This window comes from Toxotes jaculatrix, chromosome 15 (assembly GCF_017976425.1).
Source record: "Toxotes jaculatrix isolate fToxJac2 chromosome 15, fToxJac2.pri, whole genome shotgun sequence".
Lineage (NCBI taxonomy): Eukaryota > Metazoa > Chordata > Actinopteri > Toxotidae > Toxotes > Toxotes jaculatrix.
The window spans coordinates 8,855,400-8,865,946 of NC_054408.1; the positions used below are offsets into that span (position 1 = coordinate 8,855,400).

Here is a 10,547-nt window from a genome sequence, read left to right on the forward strand (position 1 = left end):
AAGATTAATCTATGATGTTTAACACTGGTGTGTCGGGACAAAGAAAAAGCTATAAAAGAGTCTTACAAGAGGCTACATGAGGCTTTAGATGAGTAGGGAATTTAGATTAAAAAAAAAAATCTCAGGTTGGTCCTGCAAGAGAACATGCAGTCCCTCTCTGTTCTGCACACTGTATGGCAATAGGTTGTTAAGTGTGCATGTTCTCTCGATTAAAGCACTGACCAATGGGCTTGTTCCTCATGAAATATTGAGTTCTCAAGAGTGGAGCTGTTCTAAAAAAAAATTAAGCTGTTTTCCTTTAATATTCATCTTACAGCAGTTCAAGCATCAACTGGCAGATACATACTAACAGATCACTATTACATTTAAAAAAAACAAACAAACAAAAAGCAGGTGCTGGGTCCAGAGTTGAGCATCACAATTTTCTGACATTGGCATTGGAGGGTTGTTATGGTCTACAAGCGCAACCAACCGTTTGAAGTAGTCTGACCTGTAATCCAGCAGAGGGTGTTCTAAAACTTCACTATTAACTTGACCTACGGCATGCCCTGTTGACCTATCAGTAAAATATGCTAAGGTTATGCGGGCGGTGAGAGGGTGTACATTCAAATTCATTGGAATATATTGCATGAATTGCATTTTCGGAAAAAGTGACAGCCCTAGTGTGAATGCCTTGCTGAAGAGAGGTCATGGAGGCAGACTGACAGTCAGAAGGAGACTTTGACAGCCGCCTTTGGCGGTGGCCTCTCAAAATAGGTATAAATACTTTTGTCTTTAGACGTCAGCATTCAGCAGACACGTCATTCGTAAATAAACCGAACCCATAATTTATCTTCTTAAAGTAGTTGCCTAAAGCTTATTATGTTTAATGCTTATTATTATGTTTAATTAGCTTAAACCAAAACACAAAGAAGGTGAAGACAGTGAAGATTTAGTTCATTATGCATTCACATAATCCACTTCAAAGTGGAGGACCATATTAATTTTGCATAAATGCGCATAGTCTCAAAACTAATCTGCAGAGTTCACAATCCACTCCTGAAATTTAACAAATTTTACTAATTTAATCTGGCAAATTTTGAGTCAAAATTCTGCATGCCTCAGAATTTTGGGCAGTATCCAAAAGATCCCTGTCAGATGAAAACATTTCTGATGTTAGAAAGTGGAATTCCAATAACAAAACTGTCATGAATGCAGAGGTACATACATACAGGTATTGATCTTGGACCATTTCTGCAACTGCTGTAATATGAACCTTCCTAATATAAGGGATAATATTTCACCGTACAACACATACTGCTGTACTTCCTCATATAATCTAGAGATAGAACCTTGTGTGGTTACAGATCAGGTGATTTGATGATGTACCCGGTTTTGTCTTTACCACACGTGAATGACTTCGTGATGTCAGAGTTGGGAAACATTTCTTTAAACAGCTCCGCAATTCCTTCGTTGGAGTTCAGTGTGTGGTGTTTCACTGCAGTGTTTAGACACCACAGAGCCTCCGTGAGCAGTGTTGGCGCGGCTCCCATAGTCACCCGGAGGTCAGACGTAGTTGCTGGAGCTGTAACGTTGGCTTGTACTGTGGCACAAGTTTGCGGTGGTGGTGGTAACTACTCTCGCAGACCATGCATTCCATTTTATGTTTAATGGATTGCATATGCGACTGAAGTGTGTTAGCTCCCATCCAGTTCACAGTGACTTTTTTTTTCTTTACAAACTGAACAATAGGCCTGCCGGTTATTCCCTGCTACAGGCCTGAGCCAGTCCTTAAATGCCGGGTATTCCACCCAGCTGTCAGCAAACTTGCATTTGCCCATGACGACGACAATGGTTTTCTGGACGTTGAAGATAAGCCTAAACTAGCCAAAAACATAGACACAAAGTTGAGACTTCGGGATTGAGACGAGGATCTTTGATTATGTGCCCAGATATGCTAATGCCCACATTTAAAAACGAACTAACGCAAACTTTAGCAGATAGAATTTCAATCAGAAAAGGACACCTCATAGTCTGAAAAAATAATACCTGTTTTTAAAAAAAATAATACCTCTAAACCACATTAAACACTTTTAATGGCCTTAAATTTGGCAATTTTGATTTATCACCTTTAAATACTGTTTAAAACCCCGCGGACACCCTGGGCTGTAACAAGGAGTCACTTGAAGTCTTAAACTGAAGTAAGAGAACTGAGATCAAAGAAGAAGCATATGTGCAGACTTAATGAACTGTGCCTCTCTTTCTTCACTTAATGAACCCCCTGCTGCAGGTCCACTCTGTTTTAGAGTCAAGAGGCAATCGGGTTATTACTGTGTAGGACATCAGACTTCACCCCGTGTAATTACATTGCCAGCATCCAAGCTTTACAAATGGTTTGCTGCAATTCATCACATCTTGAAACCCCAAAGTGCAGCTGTTAAGAATAGCCAGTATACTGAATGCTGGCTACCTAAGCCCATTTAAATGATCAGCTAAAGACAGGACAACGTTGAAGCTAAAGCAGAGTCTTGTTGTGTAAAACAATCAAGTAGAACTGTTTTATCCACCGTTCTGTGTTTCACATCTGCCACTAATTTCATAGCATGGTTTCTAGGCCAGTTAGAGAGGAGAGGAGAGGGAGACGGGGCTGATGATCTATAGTAAATATAGATATAACATCTTTGTGTCCTCTAATGGATGTAAGAATGATTGCTCTTTCCTTCCATGGCAAAAGCTTAAAAAAAAGTCAGGGGTTAAGCCCTCCCTATATATCTTGCCCTAATCCTGCCGCTGCTCAAACATCATGACATAATGAAAGGCTTCCTTCTGCCTTCACTTCTACTTCCGATGCTCACCTTCTTTCCTTCCCCCCACATCTGCCTTATTCTGTGACCTACATTCAGCTGTGGTGCTGCACATGCAGACACCGCTCCACTGGCTGTGTTTGTGTTGATGCGTGTTTGCTCTAAAGTCACTCATTTTAACGTTATGCCTTAGCCACGCAAAGAAAGGTATGAATATTGCATCCACTACTGCATCACTGTCCATCTCTCTAAGCAAAAGTGTACGTGTGTGGTTACTGTACTACTGCTCTGCCTGCCAGTCTTTTTGTGGAAATGTGACTTACTACTAGCAGTAAATCAGCCGCCTCCTCACCACTGGCACCTAGCATGTGGAGCTGAGAACACACTGCAGGCGATACAGCTCATTCTGGCCATCCAAATGCCTGCCAATCACATACACTAGAGCATGCAATAGCATGACTGCATGCACAAATTTAGCTGCACAGCTAAGTACAGACCAGCTTTGAAACCTAAAGTAAAGCACACGTTTTAGCCACAAATAGAACGAAACAGGGGTTACATTTCAGTTCATTCTCCTCAATGGAGACAGAGCAGCCCACTTGAAAAAAGAGGCTCAGCATTCCTAGCTTTGCCTGACTACAATCAACTTGCAGGGACTTGAATGTAATGCAAGTCAGAATGAGTGTTACTCTCAAGCAGTATGATGGCACTGCGCTCAACACTTTGCCTAAAATGGATAATGAAATAAAATACATAATTAACAATAAATAAATAATTAATATCTAGTCATAATCAAATCAAATCAAGAAGCTATGCAGCAACACTCCAGCAGTACATCTGCAAAAACAAAGAGGTTGATCAGGGCAGCTTTAAGTTTGTTTTCGAAGGATTTCCACGGTTAGATGCATCTAATGTTTGACAGGTTTCATGGCAGTGCCAAGACTAGCCCACTGGTTCACCTCAAAACTGTCAAACGTCAACAACATGTTTTTCCTGTCTCCTTGCTGCACTACCTCTGTGACAAGAGAGAAAACATGTTAAAAAAAAAAAAAAAAAAAAAACACAAAGTAAGATTTCTGTTCTCTGCATGATACATACACACAGAGAGAGAAAAAACAAACCATGTTCTTCATTTTATGAAATGATCTAAGAAAAACAAGCAAGATGTCTTTGATCCCGATTTGCTCTAAGCGGTAACAGGATGAAACTCATAAGGGATGGTCTCATGCTGCTGTAATACCAGGTCCAGCAAGGTCAAACCAGATCCCTCTGAGGAAGATTAGGTCTGTCCTGTTCCCTGCTATCTCCCTTCACAGCACTGATTTTATCAGCAGAGCAAAAATGTCCATTTTTGCAAAGGCGTGCTTAGACACTCATTAATCTTTCTCTGAAGGAGCGACAACATCCAATAATGGCCGAGAGGTGCAGTCAGGTGGAAGTCTATCACACACACCTGTCACGGTCCATCTGCTGTAGAAAATTCCCAACCAATTCACAAAGCAGAGAGGAGACAATAGCGTCAACATCCTGCATCTGTGCCCACACATGCACACGATGAGCCTGCATTCTGCAGAGAGGAGAGCACACATCCAAAGCTGACACCTGGACACGCACACAAACCCAGACTAGGTTGCTGCCCTACCAATTAGCCCCACCAAGTGTCCATGCGCCTTGTAATTCCCAAAGCAGAGGACGTGTTTCATTTAAAACCAGTACTACTGACACAGCTCTTGAGAGAAAACAAGCCTCTGACTCATTCAGAGTAACGGACGAGAGAAAGTCATCAGCTATCATACATCCGCTGACTCTTCAATGTTTAAACAGGAGTCAGACTTAAAAGTTTAAAACTAACAACACAGTACCTGAAACCCTTTACGAATTACAGTTACAAAAACAAGAAATGACGCTAATGTTTAGTTCAAAAAGTAACCTCCACTTAAAGAAGGAAGGACATCTGATGAAAACAGAGGACCGGGAAGAGTTGAATCATCCTGACCTTCTAAGCTCATCCTTTTCTGATAAATCACACAGGGCAGTGGTTCTTGATGACAGGCTTTCACGGTGCACAGAGCCCTCTCAAATACAGCCTGCCAGCAGCAAGGTCCTGTGAAGGAAATGCAGCTCTACATCTCACATTATGGCCCATAAATACAGCTGGGAGTGCTGGCGCCCACAGCGGGCGGGCATTAGATGTGAGAAAGAGAGAGAGTCCACTTAAAGTTCACTTCCCTGTCCGATCCCCTTCTCATAGAGGCTGAATGGATGTAACAATGCTTGTACCATCAGAGGGTATGACTAGTCAACCTCACTCTATTTGTTTCTGAACTGGGAATAAAGTCACCAGAGTTGAATTTCCATGCTCACCCATGACTGGGGGGAGAAGAAACCAAGATAGAAACAGGGCTTAAGAAGCTTCCTCCAACTCCAAGAGCTAAAACCAAAAACATTTCTCTGGTCCAGACACAGAATGAGAGCAGATCTTACAGGTTAACACATATGCTAATGCTTTAAGAAAAGCTGCTGACAGGATTCATTCATATCAGTATTTCACACACTGGATGTTGTATTTGTGGCAGGAAAAAAAAAAAAAACGCCCAGAGAACAAGCCCACTAATCTACAGCTCTACAGCCATTTTCAGACAGCTTAACCTCCCTATAATCTGACTGAACTCTGGACACTTACTTCTAAACACAGACTCAGATTAGCAGCCTATCAGAGACTTAACGCACAACTATGAAAGCTATGCCACAATAAGCTGCTCAAACATCCCATGTCCCTTTTTAAGAAGACACAACATGAGGAGTAGAGCACCATACATCAGACAGAATTGAGCGCTTAAATATCTCCTCTCAGGAAGTTTACAATCTCGTGAAGATGGGTAATTACCCTGGACGTCCATGTGTTTCTCATGGAGAGCCCAGTCCTCTGAGCACTCACACGCTCATTCAGGAGTGAGCGACACAGCTGGTCTTGATGACTCCAGCGCTCCTGCTTTTGAAGGCAGAGCTCAGATAACTGCTGCTATGGTCAGTTAGTGTGCATCTGAAATTACACCTCCACCTTTCCAGAGCGCCCTGCCCATGCAGTCCCTCCACTCGCCTGTACTGTATCTCAACATATACAGTCTGGAACAGATAAAAACGAAACTCTACCACTAGCTCCGGCTGACAGTAAAATTACATGAAAATTTTAGGATTAACTAAAAGTATCGACTGAAAGTTCAGCTGTGCCATGTCACGAGCAGATGTGAGATGAAAAGAACTGATTTTTGATATTGTGAAAGGGGCAGTGTGTGGTGATGAATCTTCAGAGAATTATCACCTGAAACTGAAGCTCCGCTCAGCTTTGCTGAGCTTTATAGAGAGTTTCTGGCTGCAGCAGGCGGCTATTTTCAGTGAAAACGCTCTAAAAACCCACTGCACACCACCTGCTCAGCATCAAAAAGCAGACAGACACAGTCAGAGACTAGCTGGTGAATATGGCGGAGCATTTAGCAGCTAAAGAGCCAGATATTTCTGTCAGCAAGTGGTAGAGGCTGAAAACAGAGATAAAGAGAGTGAATATAGGACTTACATTTGCCAGGTTACTAGAAACGTGACTGCAAATTAATGCTAAGTTGCCCCGTAAATGCTAGATGTGTACATAAGCAACTGTTTGCTGACAAGTTTGCCCAGTCAGCTCACAAGGCGATGATATGTCAATGCTGTGTTCACAACTTTGCAGCACCCCTAAGTGGCAGAACAAAAAACAAACAAGACATTTAAACCTCCTTCTTTCCTGTCAATATTAACTGATATTGAAAAAAGAAAAATATTTAAAACTTCAAAGCTGACAGTTTCTAACCTCATTCTTACAATATGCAATATCCCCTTATGGTAAAATCAGTGTCACTATTCCGAGCAGAGACAGAGAGCCTGCATGCCTTTACAGTGTATAGAAATGTGTCCTTTAAGTATAAGTCTGTCCTTTTCTGTCCTTGAATTCATTTTCCATTTTCCCCTAGTACTGTAAGATCAGGTTCAGGTTTTACTGTCATTTCCACATACATGCTTAGCATAAACAGCGAAATGAAATGTCATTCCTAATGGACTACAACACAACATAGAACAGACATTAATTACTCATCCCCCTAAATACTAACACACTATTGCAATGATTTGTGATGCCTCATAAAATAGCTGCATGGTTCATCTTTTTGCTTCATTCAGAATCAGTTTACTAACATAAAAAGGGGAATTCAGTGAATACATTCCATTCATTTTTAATTGCTGGGATTTATGTTGAACTTCACTTGTCCGACGCTATGGATAGCAGTCAATCTCTGAGTTTAACTCTGTTATGGGGTTGTCACTGATGGCAATTATCTATTTCAGCACATTTTCCATAGAACTGTTATGCACTGTCCATTGCTTTAGTGTAGCTTGTCTGTTTTTTATTTATCTGGCTGTGGTTGCGTGCCCACATGCACCACTGCGTACATCAATTCTACAGTAATGAGGATAAGATCAGAATTTAACATGAACACGAAGAGTCATCACAGCCTATTGAGTTTCATGCTTAGTATGCTGAAAAACAATACACACACATAAACACGCAAACCTTGTCTCTATGGGACAATACTGAAGACTGCCAACTTGCCGACCAAAATGTCAGTCTCTCAGGTGATTTTGGTCAATATGGATCGGTTTGGTGACAAAAAAAAAACAAAAAACAAAACAAAACAAAAGCTCCACGGCCACTGTATGGTGCTTCACCATGATAGAATAAAAGGGGAATATTGGTAGTCTGTACAAAGAATCCAGCTTTTCTGTACACCTGTACTCTGTCTGCACATGCAGAGAGAGGGTGAGCTATTTGAGACAATAAATATCCAGTTGCAGAGACAGAGGTATCAGCCAGTGTGTAGCGGTAATTATTTCGCTGTGTAAAAGAAAGAAGTTCTGTGAGAATAACAACCCACTGCTTGTGTGTGTGTGCATTTATGTGGTAGCCATTAGCACATTCATAATGCATTGTGGGTAGCAGCTACAGTCCCCTTACTATGAAAGAAAATGTCCTGACTAAGAAAAGATAAATAATTTATATTCAGTTTTATATAATGTGCAACTTTTCATCTAAGCTCCAGTGGTTAACACTGTCCACTAAATTCCACTTTTGTCCTTATCGCAGCCTCTCGAAGGTTTGAAAACCAGCGAGAGCATAATTATTCAGCAGCTGCACACACAAACAAAATGACACTTTTCTGATGCAATGTCATGTTAACCTAGAGAGGAGCTTTCTATTTTGTTCCCCACGCTGTTTATGCTGCACAGGGAAGTCAATACAATGAACGGACCTGCCTTTGCCTGCAGAGAAGTGAGAATGCATGTGTGTATTGTTACTGTAATGAGTTTCAGTGTTACTCTCAACCTGCGCCACTTCTCTTGAAGGTGATGCAGTATTGTCTTGGGGTGACACTGGGATAAATCCTGACAACTCAGAGAGATAAACTTCCACTGTCCTTTTGCTGATATCAGACAACTTGCTGCACTCCAAAGGCATCACATTCCAAACACACACACACACAAAATAAACACTTTGTTACCCTTGACACTTGTGTGTTTTCCTCTGCTTTAAAAACACTGTCACTGTTCTCAATCATGTCATGTCAAGCTGATTAGGAACCTTAACACTTTTGTGTGTAATTTAAAGCCCTTGGACAGAAAGCTGAGATGGTATCTGGCTGTTACAAACTGAACTGCTGCAAAAGAAAATCTGCTACAGCTGTGAAGTGTCACGGATGTGGGCATGAAAAGTGTAGTGGCGCAAAAAAATTTTGAATGAGCAGTTGCTACCACAATGAACTATTAATGCACAAGAGCAGATCAGGACCAATCAGTGACACCGACCTCGTCATGCCAACTCCCCTTATCAAGTATCAAAGGAAATGACACGGTATATTTGATGATCAGTAAACAGAATCTAATGCAAACAGCTAATACAAAAAAGGCACATTGTGGTGCCATCATATTATTAATATTGCTTTCACGTGTCTTCCCCTGGAGCTCTTTTCTTGGCCTAGGTTTCCTGTTCTGATTTCGGGCTACACCATGTGCATGGAGCTGTTTAACAATAACTGAGGGTCAAAAGAACAACAAACCTCCACATCTTCTCCTCAAGTTGTAGAGCAGCGAGCAGGCCTGACTTCACCATGCGAGCAGTGAATGAACTCCTCAGTGTATAGAGAAACCTAATTTTCTTACAACGACTCAGTGGTACCCAAGAATAAAGCGTCATTACACTGAACTGTTCTGCATGTGTCAATAATGCTCTTTGTATTTGTTAGACTATTTTTACACCCCCTTTTTTGTGCAAACCTTAAAAGAGCCGCGCATTGTCTCAATGAGCTGCTGTTAAACGGGCTCCATTTGATGGTCACGGTGAAGTAACGCGGACAAAAGATTTTCTGCTACATAATCGTCCGCAGGTTTGATCTAAAAACAAAACAAACATCCTATATATTGGGTCGTTTTAACCAAACATCGTGCACGCACATCCTCCGCTTGTGCTGTTCCGCGTACTGCACAAAGCGCTCTGGAGCAGTAAATGCAGATCTGTATGGAAGTCCTGCGGAAAGCGAACAAAGCCTCACCTAAAAACTGTGTCGGTCCTCAGTGGATGCTGCTCCTGCTTCTGCTGCTCCTGCTGCTGCTGTTGCCCGGCGGTCCATTTTGCTCCTGTTCGCCTTGTTGCACAGTGAGCACGCAGCTCTGTTTGGCTCGCCTCAGCTCCCCCCCCCCCGTTCACTGTGAAGATATCCACTACTACGCTGAGCAGAGCGACGGGGCTGTGTTGTCTGTCACATTGTTGCTGGCCTTTTTCTAGCATCCACATCCGAAAATGAGGGGCGGAGCCAACGGGGCCTGATTTGTCCAGCCAGGCACCGTGTCGGCTTTTTGGCCTGAAGGGAAGGACCGCGGTAAAGGAAGGAAGGAAGTCAATGAATGAATGAATATTGAATTTGATATCTTCCTGACAATATGTCAGGTGCAAAGGGAAGGATGGTGCTAAACTGCTGCTGCTGCTGCTGCAAAAAAAAAAAAGATAATAAGATAATTTCCTAGCAGCTCTGCCTAGCTTTGATGGGAGAAGCAAAATTTTTATTTGCTTTTGCTTTCCAAAGGTTAGATGAAGATTGATACCACTCTCTCATCTGTACAGTAAAAAATGAGGCCGCAGCTAGTAGCTGGTTAGCTTAGCATAGCTTTGCATAGGTTGGCCGGGAGCAGTGACTTTCCAAACTTCTCAACTTCTCCCAGTGAAACAAATAGTCCGGCACATAAACTCCCATAAAAAGACAAATTGTTGTTTTCACAATTTGGTTTTTGTGCAAATTGGCAGACTGATTTTATATATACATATATATACATATATACATTTACATATACATTTATTTATTTATATTTATGTATTTATTTTAATTTTATTTAATTTCATTTGGATAAAGCCAGGCTGCTCTCTGTTTCCAGCCTTAAGCTGTAACTAACCAAAAATACAACCATGGAGCAGAGCCTTTGTCCACAGTATGTCCAGTCATGTGGCTTGCTTCACGTTTAAATAAGGATGGTAGTTTTTTTTTTTTTTTTTTAATCTAATATCATTGTTCATTCAATATATTTTTTTAGCAACCTTTAACCCCTTGAGTCAAATTATCGTAATTAGCTCAGACATGTCTGTAATAACAGCAGGACAGACAGGATCTGTAAAAGCTTTTAGACAGTACA

At 41.5% G+C, this 10,547-nt stretch overlaps 1 protein-coding gene across 2 annotated transcripts in view; it reads right to left on the bottom strand.

Annotated features, from left to right (window-relative positions):
* st6gal2a (ST6 beta-galactosamide alpha-2,6-sialyltranferase 2a) overlaps positions 1-9,615 on the bottom strand; it is a 38,031-nt gene extending 28,416 nt beyond the window's left edge. For both annotated transcript variants that reach the window (XM_041056931.1, XM_041056932.1), the window contains exon 1: positions 9,416-9,615. The gene's annotated coding sequence lies outside the window, so the exon portion shown is untranslated. The remainder of the gene's footprint in view (positions 1-9,415) is intronic.
* Between the last annotated feature and the right edge of the window lie 932 nt (positions 9,616-10,547).